The sequence below is a fragment of the Prinia subflava genome, chromosome 24, assembly GCF_021018805.1.
Source record: "Prinia subflava isolate CZ2003 ecotype Zambia chromosome 24, Cam_Psub_1.2, whole genome shotgun sequence".
NCBI lineage: Eukaryota > Metazoa > Chordata > Aves > Passeriformes > Cisticolidae > Prinia > Prinia subflava.
The window spans coordinates 2,156,839-2,177,322 of record NC_086270.1 but is presented as its reverse complement, the minus strand read 5'-3'; the positions used below and the strand labels follow the sequence as shown (position 1 = coordinate 2,177,322).

Sequence of the window (20,484 nt, the reverse complement as noted above, 5' to 3'; positions counted from 1 at the left end):
GGGGGCATCCTGGGGCTGCCCAGGAGGGTCCTGGAGCTTTCCAGAGGACTTGAGATCTCCCAGAAGGATCCTGGAGCTGTTTTAGAGCATCCTGGAGCTGTCCTGGAGCTTCCCAGGTGATTTTGGAGCTTTCCCAGGAGGGTTCTGGGGATTCTCAGGATTGTCCTGAAGCTTTCCAGAGGACTGAGCCTTCCCAGGAGGGTCCTGGAGCTGTTCTGGGGCATCCTGGAGCTCCCCAGGATATTCTGAGGCTGCCCAGGAGGGTCCTGGAGCTTTCCAGAGGACTGAGGCTTCCCAGGAGGATCCTAGAGCTGTTCTAGAGCATCCTGGAGCTGTCCTGGACTTCCCAGGTGATTTTGGAGCTTTCCCAGAAGGGTTCTGGGGATTCTCAGGAGTATCCTGGAGCTTTCCAGAAGACTGAGCCTTCCCAGGAGGGTCCTGGAGCTGCCCTGGGGCTGCCCAGGAGTGTCCTGGAGCTTTCCAGAGGACTTGAGATTTCCCAGAAGGATCCTGGAGCTGTTCTGGAGCATCCTGGAGCTTCCCAGGAGATTTTGGGGCTTCCCAGGAGGGTTCTGGGGATTCTCAGGAGTGTCCTGGAGCTTTCCAGAAGACTGAGCCTTCCCAGGAAGGTCCTGGAGCTGTTCTGGGGCATTCTGGGGCTACCCAGGAGATTCTGGGGCTTCCCAGGAGCTTCCTGGAGCTTTCCAGAGGACTGAGGCTTCCCAGAAGGATCCTAGAGCTGTTCTAGAGCATCCTGGGGCTCCCCAGGAGATTTTGGGGCTTTTCCGGGAGGGTTCTGGGGATTCTCAGGAGTGTCCTGAAGCTTTCCAGAGGACTGAGCCTTCCCAGGAGGGTCCTGGAGTTTTCCAGAGGACTTGAGATCTCCCAGAAGGATCCTGGAGCTGTTCTAGAGCATCCTGGAGCTTCTCATGATATTTTGGGGCTTCCCAGGAGGGTCCTGGAGCTTTCCAGAGGACTGAGGCTTCGCAGAAGGATCCTAGAGCTGTTCTAGAGCATCCTGGAGCTTCTCATGATATTTTGGGGCTTCCCAGGAGGGTCCTGGAGCTTTCCAGAGGACTGAGGCTTCCCAGAAGGATCCTGGAGCTGTTCTGGGGCATCCTGGGGCTCCCCAGGGTGCTCCTGGGGCTGTCCTGGAGCTGCATTTAGGGAAGGAGAGGCTGCACCTGGAGAAGGGTTCTGGAAAATTCCAGGATACTCCTGAGAATGGCAGGATTGGGAATAACCCTGCCCTGGGAAGGTGCCAGTCCTGCCCTGGCCCCTCTGGCAGTGGGATGAGCTGCTGGAGCTGGGTCAGCTCCTTCCCTGCTCCTGCTGGAGGCCGTGTCCCACTTCTGGCACGAGCAGGAGCCGTGTGGAGACGCTGGAAAATCTCCTGGGAATATTTGGGATGAGGCCTCGCAGTCAGCACCGGGCTGAGCACCTCAGATCCCAGTGCTCATCCTAAAATTTTGGGGAGTTTTCCTCATTTCTGTCAGCTCTTCCTTAGGAGAATGAGGATTCCTTTGGGAATTCCCATCTGGATCAGAAAAGGTAAAAATCCCTGGGAATTTTAGCCCAGAATTGACCCTGGATCATCCCTCAGAAATTGTGGGCTCCAATTTTAATCCTTTAAATTAAATCCATGGGTTTAATTTCAAAGCAGAATTTTTTTAAAAAATCACTGTACAGGTATAGGTATATTTCTAAATATCTTTAAATATCGTTAAATATCTTTAAATATCCTTAAATATTCTTAAATATCCTTAAATTTCCTTAAATATCCTTAAATATCTTTAAATATCCTTAAATATCTTTAAATATCCTTAAATTTCCTATTGATCATCCCAGCTAGGACAGGTGGGATGTGGCACTTCCAGCTGGGAATGTGGCACAAAGCTCCCAAAATCTGGCCCTAAATGTTTTCCTGCAGATCCATAAAGCAGCGCTGTCCACATCCAGAGAGAATTTCTCTCCAGGTTTTCCCATGCCTGTGGATTCTTGCCCCGCAGCAACAGCTTGTTTGGGATAAATCCAGAGCCCTGCTGGAACGGGAATCCCGGGGGATGGCGGGGGCTGAGCTGGGAAGGGCCAGCCCCGTCCCCGCTGCTCTGAGCTGATTTTCCTCGGTGCCAAACGAATCCATAAAATTCCAAATCCAGCTCTGGGCGCAGTGGGAGGGATGGGATGAGCAGGTGGAAGGTGCTGGGTGAGTCCAAACTCGTGAAAGCGCCACCGAATTCCTGTAAAAACACTTTCTCCTGTTTTGTTTTTTATTGTTTAAATCTGATTTTTGTTTTCCTTGGCTCCTCCACGCTCCGGGCAGGCTGACAGGGAGCTCTGTGGAGCTGCAATCCCTGTGGGAAAAGCAGAGCAGCTCCAGACAATGGATCCATTGGTGCTGGAAAAAGGGAGCAGGTGGGGAGGAAACGGAGCTGCACAAAAGGAGGAGGAGGAGGAGGAGGAAGAGGAGGAGGAAGAAATCCAGAAATCCCCGGAGAGGGGCTGGATCCGAGCTGGGTGCTCGGGCAGCAGGGCCTGGCAGCAGCAGCAGCAGTGCTGGGGAATTAATTAATTAATAAATGAGGTGTTTTCCAGGGAATTGTGGGGATGGAACAGAGGGAAATGGCTCAGAAATTCGGGAATAAAAAAAACCAAAAAAACCCCCAAAAAAACCCTCAAAAAAGCCCAAGAAACAAACAAAAAACCCCCCTAAAAACCCAAAACAAAACAAACAAACAAAACCCAAAAACAAAAACAAACAAAAAAAACCCCACAAAAAACCACAAAAACAAAACAAGACAAAAAACCACAAAAAAACCAAAAAAACCCAAAAAATCCCAAACAAACAAAAACCCCAAAAAAACCCAAAAAACCAAAAAAACCCCCAAACAAAAAAAACCAAACCAAAAAAAACCACCAATAAACCCCCCAAAAAACCAAAACCAACAACAACAACAACAACAAAAAACCAAAAAAACAAAAAAAAAAAAACCAAAAAAACCCCAAAAAAACCCAAAAAAAAAACCAACAAAAAAACCCCCAAAAACCAAAAAACCAACCAACCAACCAACCAAACAAACAAACAAAAAAACCCCACCCAACACCAAAAAAACCAAACCAAAAAACCCAAAAAACCCCCCAACCAACCAAACAAAAAAACCAAGACTGGAGCAGCCGTGAGGGATTCCAGGGAATGAATTTCCCAAGGAAGCAGCGGCTGCCCCGTCCTGGGAAATGTTCAATTCCAGGCTGGAACAAGCTGGGACAGTGGGAAATGTCCGTGCCCCTGGCAGGAGGAGGAATTGGATGATCCTGGGTGTCCTTCCAACCCAAACCACTCCCTGAGCCCGATTTTTATTTCTCTTGGCTGCCTCGCAAGTGCCCTCGGTCTCAAGACTTGCAATAAAACTGCAGGAATTTTGCTGCAAGACATTTCCTGCTCCAGTGCCAGCTCCCAGCCCACGCAGGACACGGGAATTTGTCCCATTTCCTCCTTTTCTTCCACAGAAACCACAAATCCCCTGTGCTTGCGGGATTTTGTCCTCTGGCAGGGCAGAGCCAGCCGTCAATTTTGGGAAGGGTGAGTGGAAGTGCAGCAGCCCTGTGGGATCCCACTTTCCTTTCTCATCCTGAATATTTCAAGGGATTTACTTTTATAACCTGAACAATGATATTAAAAACGGTATTAAAAAAAGAAACTTGGCCGGGCTGTAAATTGGGCCAGCAGAAGGACAATGAGGAGGCAAAAAGACGGAGCTGCTCCTAAGGAAAAGGGAATTTTTTTCTTTTTTTCATGGGAAAAATCCTGAGGGAGCGTGAGTCACTCCTGGAGCCAGGGAAGGGGGAATTGGGAGAGCTGGCGGGAGCAGGGCACAGGGTTTGGCTTGAAGCAGCTCCAGGATGGCAGCAGAAAATCTTCCTGTGCTGAGGGAGCAGCTCAGATTCACTGGAATGTCCCTGGATGATCCCTGGGATGCACTGCCAGGGATATCCTGGGGTGGCTGCTAAATGGATGTGCAGAAAGGCAAAAAAAATCTGTTGATTAATAATTAATAATTAATAATAATTATTATAAAATAAATAATAATAAATAATATTATATTATATATAAATAAATTTAAATATATTATATATTAATATAATATATATTATTAGAAATTTAATTATATTATATTTATATTATATTATAATAATACAATTATATTGTATTATTATATATTATATTATTAATATAATATACTATAATATACTATAATATACTATAATATACTATAATATACTATACTATACTATACTATAATATAATATAATATAATATAATATAATATAATATTATATTATATTATATTATATTATATTATATTATACATATACATATACATATACATATACATATACATATACATATACATATACATATAATATACATATACATATACATATACATATAATATACATATAATATACATATAATATATATTAAATAAATTAATTAATAAAAATTAATAAAAATTAATAAAAATCTGTTAATTAATAGTTAACCCATTAAAGCAGAATTCCAGAGATTCCTGACATCTCCACGGTGTGTCCTACCATGGATAATAACACACGTCCGTCCCGGGGTGGGAAACAATTCCTTGGGATGCTCCATGGAATTGTGAGGATCCTCGGGATGGAACTGTCACAGGGGATCCCGGGGGATCCTGGGGGATCTCTGGGATGGGATCCCTGCAGGAAAGGAGAGGGCAGTTCCCACATGAGGGGCTGGGAATGCTCCTGGTGCAGCTCCAGCCCTCTGTGGCTTCAAGGAAAAGCTTAAAAGGAATAAAAACCTCTCAGGGTTGCTGTTCCCTGAGATTCTCCTCGGGGTTGCTGTTCCCAGAGGTAATCAGGTTTTCAGGCTTCTCTTTGCCCTGAGTGTTTCACACCAGAGCCAGAGCAGCCAGGCTGAGTCCCCAGTTTGTGTTTCCAGGGTTGTTTATTCTTCATTATCTCAGTTCTGTCCCAGCTCTGCAGGGCGTCCCCAGCAGAGCAGGACACGGGGGGGACTGGGCGGGTCAGAGAGCCCCACACCTTATGTACAGTACCCCTGACCCAACCACTGTCCACAATGAACTTTTTATTTACAAAATTGTACCAATGCCTACTCCCTATGCTAACCTGTCATTTCTACTCTAAGCCAATCTCTAAAATCCAACTCAGCAGAAAATGGGGGACGAGAGCAAGAACAAGGAGCACAGGGGCCACTCCCCAATTCCTCCATCCTGTCTCTTCAGCCCCATATACTGAGAATCCCAAATTCTACATTTACATTCTATGATAAACTAAATACTGCTTATTTTGAATTCTCCCAGCTTGTGATTGTTCACACACTGTGGGCATTCACTGCCATGGCAGGGATCAGAGGCAGTGCCCTCCTGGGCTCTGTGTGAGGCTGCCTGAGCCCCTTGGACAGACCCCAGACCCCCTGTCCGGTCTCCAAACCCTCCAGGGTGGCCAGAGGGATGTCCTGGACTGTGAAAAAGGCATATTGTATATGTGGCTCTACGCAGATATTTACTATATGTAATCTGATAGATAGAAAAGTTATACTATATTAACATTAGAATAATGTAGTGAATGTAGTTTTGTAATTAACAATAAGTTATAGTACAATAGAAGCTGTGTATGTGTGTTATATTTTTTTTGTTCAAGAAGAAAAATTCCTCAGCACAGAGATAACATTCACAGAGGCCTCTAAACCTTCTAGTGAAGAAGAATTTATGGCCTCTTATCCACAGAACCTAACTTTCTCAAAGACGTATGCTCTCATGCATTCTTTTAATTAACAGAAAGCTTTTGTGACAAAAAACAGCTGAAAATTACTTGTTTTACGTAAGATATGAATAGTCATAAACTGAAAGCTTAATAAAGAAGACTTCTCTTCGTTCTAAGCCCTTCTCCTTCCTAGACTTTGTCTGGGAGGGAAGAGAGACAAAAGCCCGGGCTACCTTCTTTGCTCTTGTTGTCTCATTATTTGTCCTGTCTCTGCAAACTTTTTTAAACTTTTATTATTGTATTAATGTTTTTGTAACCCATTTTTATTCTTTATTAAATATTCATAAATTTCAAAAAAGCGGGTGATTGGCATTTATCACATGGACTCTGAACCCACCTCCCACGAAAATACAAATCCCCTCATTCATTTCCCTCATTATTCCCATTGGATGTTGTTCCTGATGGATCTAAGGCAGCTTTTGCTTCCTCTCCCTTTGGAGCTGCTTTTGGGTTTTTTTCTGATTATCCTGCCTCAAGTCTCCACTCAGAGAGAAAAGAGATCTTTAATTCCTTTATCTATTTAAGTCGATTTCAGGAGTATTTTCCCCTCACAATGTGAACGATCAGAACCCTGCGGTCTCCAAGATATGTAAAATAGTTCTTTTTCTGCTTTTGTGGGCAGATATAGTCGAACTGCATAATGGGACTGTGGGAGTGAGTCAACTCAGGAATACTGGATGTATTTAAATTCCATTTCAAACGAACTCCTATTAAAAAAAACCCAGAAAATGCCAAGTCCTGGTGCAGAAAAAAGTTCATTGCAACTCATCATAACCATTTTTATCCAACATCTCTAACGGATTTATTTACCACCCAATTTCTTCCGAGGACACTTGACAGAGAAGCAAACAAGCTTGGAAAACATCGCAGCATTCCTGCTTTCTTTCTTTTTTTTTAATAAAGCAGGAAAAACATTGGAAGGCTTCACACACGAGGCCTAAAACTGGAAACACGCGGGGGGTTAGGACAGGGCAGATCTGTGCCAGAGGCAGAATTGGGCTGTCCCTCAAGGCACGATCGCCCCTGGTTTGTCCCGGTGCCTCACGGTTTGTCCCGGTTTGTCCTGATTTGTCTCGGTTTGTCCCGGTCCCTCACGGTCCCTCACGGTGCCCCCGCCCTTTCCCGCCCCCCGGCAAATCTCGCGAGATCTCCGCCGGGTCACGCGCGCGCCGCCGCGACCCAGCCCGCGGAAGGGAAAGGGGGGGGGGGAACAAAAAAAGGGCGGAGCCTCCGCCCCGCCGCCTCACGGCCCCGCCGCCATCTTGTTTCTCGGCCGCTCGGCGCTCACTCCGCTCCGGCCGCCCCCCTTTCCCCCCGCCCCCCCCCAGCCTCCCGCCGGCCGCGCCGGAGGCAGCGCGGGCAGCGGGCGGAGCAGGCGGAGGTCGCGGCGCCGGCCGCCCCGGTGAGTGCGCGGGGACAGCGCGGCGGGGGGGAGGCGGCGGCGCCGGCCCGTGAGGGGGCGCGGGGCGGGGGCGGCCCGAGGGGTCGTTGCGGGCCCCCCCCCCAATCACGAACGGCTGCGCTGCGATTGGCTGAGCCGCGGCGCGCTCGCTGATTGGCCCGCGAGGGGGAGGCGGGCGCGGGGAGGCGGGCGCTGATTGGCTGGCGGGGTGCGGACCGGGGAGAGGACTGCGAGCGGACCGTTGTCCCGCGCGGGCGCGGGTGAGGGGGGGCGGCGCGGCCGGGGCGGACCCGGGCGGACCCGGGCGGACCCGGGGCTGGCAGAGCCCGGGACCCCGGCCTGAGAGCCGGGATTCGGGGCTGGCAGCGCCCGGGGAACGCGCTGCCTCACGGCCCGCCGGCAGCACGGAGCGCGGAGGCCTCCCGGTGTTTTCCCGCGTGGGATCTGCCGCGCCGCCACAGGGGATGTGCTTGGGTCCAAAGCCAAGGTGGATAAGGCCTGAGCAGCGCGGTCTAGTGGAAGGTGTCCCTGCTCATGGCAATAGGATGAGCTCTAAGGTTTCTTTCACCCAAGCCGTTCCTGCTGTGTGATTCCAAGGCAGGCTGTGAGACCCATCTGAGAAGGGAGTGGGAGGGAGCAGAGGGAAGCTCGGATGTTGAGGTTTAGATTTGATTTTAGGAAGGAATTCTTGGCTGTGAGAATGGTGAGGGGCTGGAATGGATTTCCCAGAGAAGCTGTGGCTGCCCCGTCCCTGGAAGTGGCCAAGGCCAGGCTGGATGGGGCTTGAAGCAACCTGGGACAGTGCAGGAGGTGGAACTCGGTGATCCCCTTTTAAGATCCCTTCTAACCCTTAACATTTTGCAGTTCCATGATTCTGTTTTACCAATCTTTGGGATTTTTGCCATCCAAGCCTTGAGAAGCTTCTTCAGGCTCTGCCACAGCATTTGGCAGGACCCTGCAAGGCAGTCAAGGGTTTCTGGGATTGTCTTGGGTGTTTTTTAATCTGTGCTTAAAAAGCAGCAAGAGCTGTAAAACCACCTTTGGTCTCCCTAAACCCTGCTTTTTCCCTGAGCTCATGGAATAAAAGAAATGCCCCCAGGTAACTGGTAAATCCCAGGGCACTGCCCGCAGTGTGGGTGTGGCCTGGATAACCGGGAATTCTTTTGGGCTGGCTGGGATTTCATTCAGGGTTCCTGGTGCAGGTGTTTGAGGGGTGTCAGGGCAGCTTTGGGGTGGCTGAGCTGTGTCCCAGGGCCTGGAGCTCTGGCAGATTCCAGGTTGCTCACAGAATAAAGAATAATAGCCCTGGCTGCTTCTGGAATGTGACTTTCCAAAGCATTTCCAAGCCTTTTCTCTTGGTGAGTGGAGTATTTTCTATGGATTTGGGAATAAATCTTCCCTGTCTCCATTGCTGTGTGAGCATGGACAATTCAAAGCCCGTGAGCTCGTTACCTTTTCCTCCAACCCTACAAACCCATCAAACTTCCTTGGCAACATCCCGGGCCTTTCCTGAGGTTTTTCCTGGAATGAGGTTCTGGTTTTGGACCTGCTGTGTCCGTCTGTCCTCGTGTTCTGTGACAGCCTCAGCTCACCTGAGGTGACAGCAGTGTCACACCTGGCTGTGGCATAGGCAGGACCCCAGGGAAGGGCTGGAGCTGCTCCAGGAGGGATTTAGGGAAAGGTTTTGGGGTTCTTGGTGCTGGGGCACTGCCCGGGCTCCCCAGGGAATGGGAGCACCAGGAAAATTTGGAAAACGCTCCCAGGGATGCACAGTGGTTGGACTGGATGATCCCTGAGGATCCTCCCAGCTCAGGATATCCCGGGATCCAGCAGAATCCCTGGCTGCTCATTCCAGGTGTGATCCCAGCAGTGGCTGTGCTCACTCTGTGACCTTGAACCTGAGCCGGGCGTTTTTCCTGCCTCGCCGCTCTGTCCCTCCTGGGTCTGTGCTGGATCAAGATAAATCCAGTTTGTCCAAGTGCGTTTTCCTGCCCCTGTGGATTCCTCGGAGAGGCAGGTGGCAGCTGCAGGGTTCAGAACGTTCCTTTCTCCCGAGGTTTTCCCGGTAATTCTGCATTTCATGGAATTGTGGAATGATTTGAGTTGGGAGGGATTTAAATCCCATCCCAATTCCACGGGCAGGGACAGCTCCCACCACCCCAGGGTGCTCCAGCCTGGCCTTGGACACTCCCAGGGATCCAGGAACAGCCACAGCTTCTCTGGGAATTCCATTCCAGCCCCTCCCCACCCTCACAAGAAAGAATTCCTTCCCAAAATCCCAACCAAACCCTCCCTGATTTCAGAGCAAGAACAGCTGTACTGGTTGAAATAAACCCTTTAGGCCTTCCCAAATTAATTCAGTTGGGGTTTTTTTTCCACAAATAAACCCTTTACTGTAGGTCCTCCCAAAATTAATTTGGGTTTTTATCCCCTCACAAATAAACCCTTTATTGTAGAACTTCACAGAACTAATTTGGGACTAACTAAATTTTTTTACCCCCACAAATAAACCCTTTATTGTAGAACCTCACAGAACTAATTTGGGACTAACTAATTTTTTTTTACCCCCATAAATAAACCCTTTATTGTAGAACTTCCCGAAACTAATTTGGGGTTTTTTTACCCCCACAAATAAACCCTTTACTGCAGAACTTCCCCAAATTAACCAGTTTTTATTGTCATTAAACACTCTGTGAGCATCAGCTGCCCCTGTGGGTCATTCCCAAGCCCGACAGAGCAGCTTTAGTGTCCCTTGGGGTGTGACAAGGCACGAGGGAATGTGTTTGGCCACTCAGAACCCCTTGGAATTCCGGAATTCCAGCCAGGCATTCCTCTGTTCTGCAGGAAAGGTGCTGGGTTTGTTTTTCATACCACCCAAGTACCTCACATAATTCCAATAGTCAGAATTCCACAGCTTCCAGGCCCTGGTTTTTATCTGAGGAATGCCACAGGAAGAGAACAGAGTGTATTTAATTTTTTTTAAAGCCATGTTTTAACTACTTCTATTCTCCCAAATCATCAGGAAGATCTATTTTTAAATTAATCTCTCCTCGTTATCAGATTCAAAGTGATTTAATCTGCAGGGCTGGTCAAGGCTTGGCTGTGCTTCCCAATATTTTTTCCCCTTTGGATAATCCCATCAGCAGGAAATTATACCTTGGAATTACAGCTCAAAATCCATTGGGGTGTTGTTGATAAAACCGGGATTTGTGCGTGCAGAGGTTAAAATGTCACCTGGTTTCCACGGCTTTTTTATTGTGGACCTTTCCTATTCTTTACCCACAACATTCCCAAATTCCCAGCCAAGGGAATTGAATGATGGGGATGAACTCCCAAAGTGCTGCTGGAGGGGGTAAAGTGAAATTATTAGTGTTGAAATTATTTATTTATTATGTTTAAATTATTTATGAACACTCCACCTGCGCTTCCTGCCGGGAATTTTGCTGGGATTCGTTTTGCCCAGGCCTCGGGGGAGTTGGAAAAGCCGCCTCTTTTTAAAATTCCCTCATTTTATGGAATGTCCGTGGGGCGGTGCAGCCTCGCGGGAGGGCCGGGGGATCCCGATCCCTGATCCCGGTGGCTCCCGGGGATAAATGTCCCTGTTCCCATCGGGATCCAGTCCTGGGATACCCAGGAGCTGCTGGAGAGGGTCCAGGGAGGATTTGGGGGCTGGAGGATCTCCCTGATGAGGAGACAGCAGAGGTTGGGTTTCCCGTGGCCCTGCTGGAATTAATTATTCCTGAGAAGGTTTGTCCAAGCTGGAGCTCTCATGGATCTTTATGGGGAAAAACTGGGAGCTGGAGCTGGAGAAAGGAAAGCTGGGAGAGAATCCCATCAATCCCTAAAGGGGTTTCAGAGGATTTATGTTCAGGGCCATAAATCAAACCCCAGCGAGCTCCACCTCACCCTGAGGGAGAACCGCGCTCCCTGCAGCCCAGGGACAGCTGGAGCCGCCCTCTGGGGACATCCCAGCCCCACCTGGAGCTGTCCCCGTGTCACCTGCTCCGGTTCGCCCTGCCTTGGCAGGGGGTTGTGCTGGGAGATCTCCAAAGATCCCAAAATTTCTGGAATTCCGGGATCCGACCGCGCGCGCTCCCGCCGCGCCTCGCGCACGTGCGGCCCCGCGCCCCGCCGGGAAGGTGTGGCGGGAACGGCCGCGATTGACAGGCGCGCGGGCCAATCAGCGGCCGCCCCCGCCAGCCTCCTCAGGCGTTTGAATAGGAGGCGAGGCGGCCAATCGGGACGGGGCTGAGGGGCGGGGCTTGCCTGACCCCTGCGGCCGCCGCTCAAGGTAACTTTAAAGCAGGAAGCGGCCGGCGAGGCTGCGCCGCGGCGCCAACCAATGGGAGCGCGGGGCCGCGGGGCGCGCAGCCAATAGGGGAGCGCGGCGGCGGGGCGCGCAGCCAATGGGCGCGGGCGAGGGGCGGGCCGGGCGCGCGCAGCGGGGCGCGCGGGGCCGCCGCCGTTAAAGGGGCCGCGGGCACGGCGGGGCCCGGGGGGGCCCCCGCGGCTGCCGGGGTCACTCAAAGACAAAGCCATGGCGGGGAACCCCCGGCCGCGGGCACGGCCGGCGGTGAGTCCGGGGCGCCGCCTCTGCGGTGGCGGCAAGGGGAGGGCTGCCCGTGCGCCGGGGACAGGCCGCGGCGGCGGGGGATGCTCGTGTGTCCCGGTGCGGGAGCAGCGGCGAGACGCGGGGGGGGGGGGGGCGCGGCGGGATGTGCCCGGTGCGGAGTTTGCGGTTAAACCCCCGCTAACAGCGTGAGGGCACCCATGAGGAGGGGGGGGACAAACAGCGCTACCCCCACCCACCCTGAGGTACCCCAGGAAGGGGCGATGACCCCGCGGGGCGACACCGGAGCCGCGACACCCCCGAACCCCCGGCGGTACCGGCAGCGCTTTGTTGTTCGTGTGGGGAACGCGGGGCCGAAGGTCACCGGGGGGCCCGGCGGGGGCTGAGGGCTCCGGGGGGCTCCGGTGGGCCCGGACCGGCCCCGCTCGGAGCGGGCCCTGCGCCCGTGACCTTGAAGCGCCAGCGCTGCCAGGCGCCGCTCTGAAGGACAAAGTTTGTTTGCGGCACTTTGGACCGAGAAAAAAAAAAAAAAAAAAAGAAAAAAAAAAAGAAAAGAAAAAAAAAAAAGAGAGAAAAAAGCGGAGCTGCCCGCCGAGGGCATCAAGGACACGGGGGGAGATTAGAATTAAAGTTGGGTTTTGGCGAGCGCATCGCGGGTATTTGTGCTTCTCCGAATTACTTTTCCTCTCTCAGGATGAAAATCCACATTTTTCCCCTCTTCTCTCATCGTAGATTGTTAACCTTAAAAGCGGCGTTTTGGAAAATTGAGGATAATTAGCTCGTACAACTTCTTGGGAGGGTTTAAAAAAGCCTCAGGCCCTTGGAGCTGAGCTTCGCCTCCTGTCAGCGATTCCTCAGCTCCAGCTTTATTTTAATTCAAAATTAACACTCCCAGCACCTCACCTCGGCCTCCTTCAGCTTCTTGGCCTTGTCACGGTTTTGGTGAGAGGAAAAAAAGAGGAGAAATGTCCCCAAAATGTCCCCAAAAGTCACCTTTGAATAATTTGGGGACGCTGGAGGAACTTCTGGAGCTGGCCAGGACCGGGGGATTCGCTGTGAGCATCAAGGTCATTGTCAGCATCTTGAGGCAAAAATAAAATATTTTAACAGATTTCCTTTCAAATCTGCCTATATCCAGCTTTTTTCAACCTGCAGCTCCCAGAAATCAGACTAAAAATCCTGCAGAAATCCCGATTCCTCCCAATATTTGGAATATTTTGATATTTTCAGCTTGCAGGAGGCTGGGGAAGAGAAGGCTCTGCTTGATCTTTCTAGGTCAGGAAGAACCTGGCAAATCTGGAAATGAATTTATTAACAAATTATTCCAGTTATTTTGATTTTTTCCCAGCTTTGGAGGGGTAGAAAAGTCTCATTTTAATGAGTAAAGTTTGGGCGTCCCTTCTGCTCCAGAGATCTCCAGGGTTTTGTTGTTTTCTAAAAGTTTTATTCTCTAGATAAGTTTGATTTTTTAGTTTTATTCTCCATATGAGTTTGATTTTCTGGTTTTATTCTCTCTGTGAATTTGATTTTTTTAGTTTTATTCCCTATGAATTTGATTCCCTATGAGTTGCAATTTTTTAGCTTAATTAACTTGATTTTCTGGTTTTATTCTCTCTGTGAGTTTGATTTTTTTAGTTTTATTTCCCACAAATTTGATTTTTTAGTTTTATTCCCTATGAGTTGCATTTTTTTAGCTTAATTAACTTGATTTTCTGGTTTTATTCTCCATATGAGTTTGATTTTTTAAATTTTATTCCCTATGAATTTGATTTTTTAGTATGATTCCCTATAAGCTGTATTTTTTAGCTTAATTCTCTAGAGGTTTGATTTTTAAATTTTATTCCCTGTGAGCTTGATTTTTTTTAAACTTTATATGAGTGTGATTTTTTAGTTCTATTCTCTCTAAATTTCATTTTCTACCTTGATTTTCCAGGACGCTTTTTCCTGTGAATTTTATTTTTTTTTTTTAATTTCTCCTCAAATTTTAACCTGGAACTTCAAGCTTGGAAAACAACCCCTCCTTTTTTTTTTTTTTTTAATTTAATTTAATTTTCCACCCCTGTTTTTTGCACCAGTGAAGGGGTTGGGGACACTTTTGGGGAGGGGACATCGCTGTCCCCAGCCTGAGCGGGTTTGGGTGCCCACAGGAGGTCACCTTTCAGCCACTAAATTTGGATTTTATTTCATTTAATCAGGCTAATATCTTGTATTTATGTAATGGGGCTGACATCTGTATTTTAATTACGTTGGCTCATGAGGTGGTTTCTTCATTTCAGGGCTTAGTGTGTTGTAAATGAATTAAATTTGGTGAGTTTCGGACATAAAATCATGAATTATTTCAAATTTTAACGGTCTTTAATTAGTTAAACTCTTTAATTATGCTCAGGAATAATTTAACTTTTATTTCAGAGGGTTAAAAACCACAGCAAGAACAAACTTGAGGACATCTCCAAAGCATCGTGGGAGTTAAAAAAGGAGATTTTTGGGAGAGTTATTCCCAAAAGCTGATGGGATTTTCTTGTATTTTCTGTTTATTTGGTCACTTCCCGCTCAAATCAGAGCAGGAATTGTCCCTTTTTATGCCATGAAGGAGGGAGATTTGAATTTTTATAACACCAAAGTGGTTTTATTTCGATTAAAAAATAAAAGAAAAGCGAGAAAAAAGGAGTTAAACCATCCCTGCTGCCTGCTGAGCACTTCAGGTTGGGCTGGATTTAAGCAGGAGGGAAAAACTTCAATAAAATAATTAATTTTAGCTTTTAGGTGATGCCATTGGATGATTTAATTTGTAAAATCGAGTGAAGAAAATCGTAGGAATATTGAATATTCTCTGGAATAACAGGATTAAATAGCTGTTTGTCCATAGATACAGAAATAAATGAATTTATATAAATACACAGAGCCCTGCAGCTCCTTAAAATCATTTATTTGTCCCAAATTTCCCTGGAATGAGGAACTGGAAATTGGGATCCAACCCAGTCTGGATAAATCCAGGGTCAGAGGGAATGTGCTGGGGGATTTATGGAATTATTTTATTCCATAATTATGGATTTATTTGGAAGATGGAATAATCCCAAATATTCCTCGGAAAAAGCACCCGGGATGCACCTGGTGTTGATTTTTCCAAGATTAATTCAGGATTTTGCAGCCTCACCCCCTGCTATCCTCACTCAGTGCAGCATTTAATTCTAGAAATAACCTTTCAACCCCTTAAAAATTTGGTTTAAAGGGTTTAAAACGTGCGGGGTTTGTGATTTTTTAAGCAGAATTTCAGCCTCCCCTGAGTTTGTGTCCATCTCCTTTTCCCACCGTTCTGTTGGATTTTATAACATTATTTTATAGAATCTTTTTGGTTAAATAAATCAGTGTTAAACATAAAAAGTCTTAATTATTCTGATTGGTTTTAATTGGGTTTTTTTAAGCTTGTCCACAATGCTGGGAGTTTTTATGTTTTAATAATTACAGTGGAATGATGTTCAGTGCTTAATTAGGTTTAATTTTGAAATTTTTCCTTTTTATGGTGACAACTTTGGAGAGGGATTTGGGATAAGGGATGGAAGGAGAGGAGAAGGGGAAAGGATTCCCAGTGCCACAGGACAGGGAAAAATGGGATTTAGGGAAGGAATTGTGAGGGGCTGGGATGGAATTCCCAGAAAATCCGGGGCTGCCTCATCCCTGGAAATTCCCAGTGCTTGGAGCAGCCTGGAATAGGGAAAAATCTCTAAAGATAGGGAAAAAATGGGATTGGAGTTCCCATTCTGTGATTTCTGGATTGGGATTTCCTAAAGCCGATCCCAAACCCTAAAAATCCCTTCCCAGGCGTGGGAGGGAACTGGGCAAAAATTTAAAATTCCGTTTCAAATTCCATTTCCAAATTCCATTTCCAAATTCCATTTCCAAATTCCATTTCGAATTCCATTTCAAAAATTCCATTTCAAAAATTCCATTTCAAAAATTCCATTTCAAAAATTCCATTTCAAAAATTCCATTTCAAAAATTCCATTTCAAAAGTTCCATTTCAAAAATTCCGTTTCAAAAATTCCGTTTCAAAAATTCCATTTCAAAATTCCGTTTCAAAAATTCCATTTCAAAAATTCCATTTCAAAAATTCCATTTCAAAAATTCCATTTCAAAAGTTCCATTTCAAAAATTCCGTTTCAAAAATTCCGTTTCAAAAATTCCATTTCCAAATTCCGTTTCAAAAATTCCATTTCCAAATCCATTTCCAAATCCATTTCCAAATCCATTTCCAAATCCATTTCAAATTGCATTTCAAATTGCATTTCAAATTGCATTTCAAATTGCATTTCAAATTGCATTTCAAATTGCATTTCAAATTGCATTTCAAATTGCATTTCAAATTGCATTTCAAATTGCATTTCAAATTGCATTTCAAATTGCATTTCAAATTACATTTCAAATTACATTTTAAATTACATTTTAAATTAAATTAGATTTAAAAGCAGCCAAAAATTGTGACACTCACTGGATGGGGACATTTTTCCCATTCCCACCTCACCTGGATGCTTGGGAATGTGGCTGGATCTGGTGTTTTTCCAGGGAAATCTCAGGCTGGAAGTGCAGGCTGAGAGATTTTGGGTTTATTTTTGATTTTCCTGTAGGTTGTGTTTTCCAGAGATTTTGGGTTTATTTTCCATAGGTTGTGTATTCCATAGATTTTGGGTTTATTTTCCATAGGTTGTGTTTTCCAGAGATTTTGGGTTTATTTTCCATAGGTTGTGTTTTCCAGAGGTTTTGGATTTATTTTCCATAGGTTGTGTATTCCATAGATTTTGGATTTATTTTCCATAGGTTGTGTATTCCAGAGATTTTGGGTTTATTTTCCATAGGTTGTGTTTTCCAGAGGTTTTGGATTTATTTTCCCAGAGGTTGTGTATTCCAGAGGTTTTAGGTTTATTTGTGATTTTCCCATAGATTGTGTTTTCCAGAGGTTTGGGTTTATTTACAATTTTCCTGTAGGTTGTATTTTCCAGAGGTTTTGGGTTTATTTTCCATAGGTTGTGTTTTCCATAGATTTTGGATTTATTTTCCATAGGTTGTGTATTCCAGAGATTTTAGATTTATTTCCCAATTTTCCTGTAGGTTGTGTTTTCCAGAGATTTGGGGTTTATTTTCCATAGGTTGTGTATTCCATAGATTTTGGATTTATTTTCCAGAGGTTGTGTATTCCATAGATTTGGGATTTATTTTCCATAGGTTGTGTTTTCCAGGAGCTGAACTGGCGAATTTTCCCAGGGCACACGGCTCCATTTGGCCGCTTCCCCCTTCCCAGGGCTCCCGAAAAAGAGCAGAAATCAGCATTTGTTCCAAAAAACAACCCCAAAATCCCATCCGGAGCTCTCTTCACGCTTCCTTTGCCCTCCCACGAAGCAAAAATTCCCCAAATTTTGTTGGCTGCTGCAGGATTTGGGAATTGTGATTTTTGCCAGCGGTGTCGCGCTCAGGTGAGCGGAAAAGCTCCCGGGGATCCGCTCTGGAATCACCTCCAGGCAGCCAGGCCGTGGCTTTTCCTGGCTTTTCTTTGTCCCTCTGTGTGGAAAAACAAAATATTTTCCTGCCTGGAGGTGAATCCCGGTTTTCCTGGTTGTTACAGAATCCTGGGATGGTTTGGGTTGAAGGGAATTCCACCTTCCACTGTCCCAGCCCATCCAGCCTCATCTTGATGAGGGGAAGGAGATCCAAATTCCAATTAAATCCTCACTGGAATATTTTTATCCCTGATTTTCTTATAAATCCTTGGAATATCTCAGTCTGTGGGCAGGATCCATTCTAATGCAAATAATTGTGGAAGAGTCAGCAAGAAATGTGTCAGTCACTGAATTCCAGAGGTTCCTTCACCTGGAATTCTTCCTTAGACTGAAAATAAAATTCCTTGACCTTTTTTCCTTGTCAGAATTCCCTCTGGCTCTTCCCACACCCAGGCTGCTGGAATTAAAATGCAGCTGTTCCTCGTTTTCCATGGGAAATGTGGAATTAAAATAAAACCATTCCAGATTTTCCTTGGGAAGTGTGGAATTAAATTCCTTGGGAAGTGTGGAATTAAAATAAACCCATTCCAAATTTTCCATGGGAAGTGTGGGATTAAAATAAAACCATTCCAAATTTTCCTTGGGAAGTATGGAATTAAAATAAACCAAATCCAAATTTTCCTTGGGAAGTGTGGAATTAAAATAAAACCATTCCAGATTTTCCTTGGGAAGTGTGGAATTAAATTCCTTGGGAAATGTGGAATTAAAATAAAACCCATTCCAGATTTTCCTTTGGAAGTGTGGAATTAAAATAAAACCATTCCAGATTTTCCTTGGGAAGTGTGGAATTAAATTCCTTGGGAAGTGTGGAATTAAAATAAACCCATTCCAAATTTTCCATGGGAAGTGTGGGATTAAAATAAAACCATTCCAAATTTTCCTTGGGAAGTATGGAATTAAAATAAACCAAATCCAAATTTTCCTTGGGAAATGTGGAATTAAAATAATTAAAAATTAAAAAAAATTAAAAATAAAATAAAATAAGCACCCCTTAGTGCCATTTCAGGGATCCTCATTTTTTGGATTTTGGATTTTGGAATTCCTGGCCCAAGTGGATTTTGGAATTCCTGGCTGGAGCAGATTTGGGAATTCCTGCTCTTGTGATGGAACAAAGCCACGCAAACATCCCGGAGATCCCTCCCTGTGGAAAATCCTCTCTGTGGTGGGACAGATTCCTTTTCCACCTCTGGGATTTGTGTCATTCCTGGATGTTCTGGAGCTGCTCCAGGTTTTGGAGCAGAATTCCCAAAATTCCCAAATTCCCAGAATTCCCAAATCCTGCTGGAGCCACGCTGCTGTCACAGAGGGAGCTCAGGAATTCTCCTGGCATTCCCAGGGATTTCTCCAGCTCAGGAATTCTCCTGGCATTCCCAGGAATTTCTCCAGCTCAGGAATTCTCCTGGCATTCCCAGGAATTTCTCCAGCTCAGGAATTCTCCTGGCATTCCCAGGAATTTCTCCAGCTCAGGAATACTCAGGAATGCTCCTGGCATTCCCAGGGATTTCTCCAGCTCAGGAATGCTCCTGGCATTCCCAGAGATTTCCCCAGCTCAGGAATGCTCCTGGCATTCCCGGGGATTTCTCCAGCTCAGGAATACTCAGGAATTCTCCTGGCATTCCCAGGAATTTCTCCAGCTCAGGAATGCTCCTGGCATTCCCAGGTATTCCTCCAGCTCAGGAATGCTCCCGGCATTCCCAGGTATTCCTCCAGCTCAGGAATGCTCCCGGCATTCCCAGGGATTTCTCCAGCTCAGGAATGCTCCTGGCATTCCCAGGGATTTCTCCAGCTCAGGAATGCTCCTGGCATTCCCAGGAATTCCTCCAGCTCAGGAATGCTCCTGGCATTCCCAGGGATTTCTCCAGCTCAGGAATTCTCCTGGCATTCCCAGGAGTTTCCCCAACTCAGGAATGCTCCTGGCATTCCCAGGGATTTCTCCACTCGGTGTTAACATTAACTGGAATTTCTGGAAGAGTTCCTTGTCCCAAAGCTCCATCCAGGGATTTACTGAGAGGGAAAAGTGGCTGAAGCAGAGCTGGAAGTGTCAAGGATGAGGGCAGGGAGAGGCTGATCCCAGTGGTTTTCCCATTTTTTTCACCTCCTTCCTTCTTGGGATCACTCTTTGCATCATCCTGGAGGCATGGATATCCTCTGGAATAAATGGAATAATCAGCAGATTTGTAACACCCCTTTGGAAGACAGCTTCAATTAAAAGATTTGGAATTTAAATCTTCCTGCTTTTGTACAGACTCTTAATTCCTCCTGGTGATCCTGTCCAAGGAAAAGAAGGATTTAAAAACTGCTGGAAAGCCACAAAATGACACTTGAGTGTCAAACAGCCACGGAAGCAAACGGTTATTGTACTTTTCCTATGGAAAAATAAATTTAATTTTAAAATAATGCAGAGTGTGTGAGAGCTGGGCTGGCATTTCCTCTTCTGATGGTTTTCCAGAGGGATTAGCCTTTCCCTGAATTCCTGGGACGTGGAATCACGGAATCCTGGGCTGCTTTGGGTGGGAGGGGATATTGAGGATCGTCCCAGCCCTGCCCTGGGACACCTTCCCCACCCCAGGCTGCTCCAGCCTGGCCTTGGACACCTCCAGGGATGAGGCGTCCACGGCTTCCCTGGGAAATCCATCCCAGCCCTTTACAAAGTGGAATTTCTTCCCAGTCCTTAACCTAAACCCATCCATTTGAAGCCATTCCTGCCTTTAATCCCGCTCTCCCTCCTTTTTCATTCTTGTTTTATTTTTCCCAACCTGAAGCCATCAATTTGAATCCTTTCCTACCTTTAATCCCTCTCTCCCTCCTTGTTCATTCCTGTTTATTTTTCCCCAACCTAATCCCATCCATTTGAAGCCTTTCCCACCTTTAATCCCTCTCTCCCTCCTTGTTCATTCCTGGGGTTTTTTTCCCAACCTAAACCCATCAATTTGAAACCATTTCCACATTTAATCCTGCCCTCCTTCCTTGCTCATTCCTGGTTATTTCTCCCCAGCCTAATCCCATCCATTTGAATCCTTTCTTACCTTTAATCCCACTCTCCCTCCTTGCTGATTCCTGGGTTTTTTTCCCAACCTAAACCCATGAATTTAAAACCATTTCCCACCTTCAATCCCGCTCTCCCTCCTTGTCCATTCCTGTTCATT

General features: G+C 46.4%; 1 protein-coding gene across 2 annotated transcripts in view; it reads left to right on the top strand.

Annotated features, from left to right (window-relative positions):
* The first annotated feature begins 7,071 nt into the window (after positions 1-7,071).
* The window catches only part of NFYC (nuclear transcription factor Y subunit gamma), a 33,628-nt gene continuing 20,215 nt past the window's right edge, over positions 7,072-20,484 (top strand). The window contains exon 1 of one of the 2 annotated variants that reach the window (XM_063418828.1): positions 7,072-7,219. The gene's annotated coding sequence lies outside the window, so the exon portion shown is untranslated. Of the gene's footprint in view, positions 7,220-11,580; positions 11,793-20,484 lie in introns of those variants that run through there. The other variant, XM_063418827.1, reaches the window with a different exon arrangement.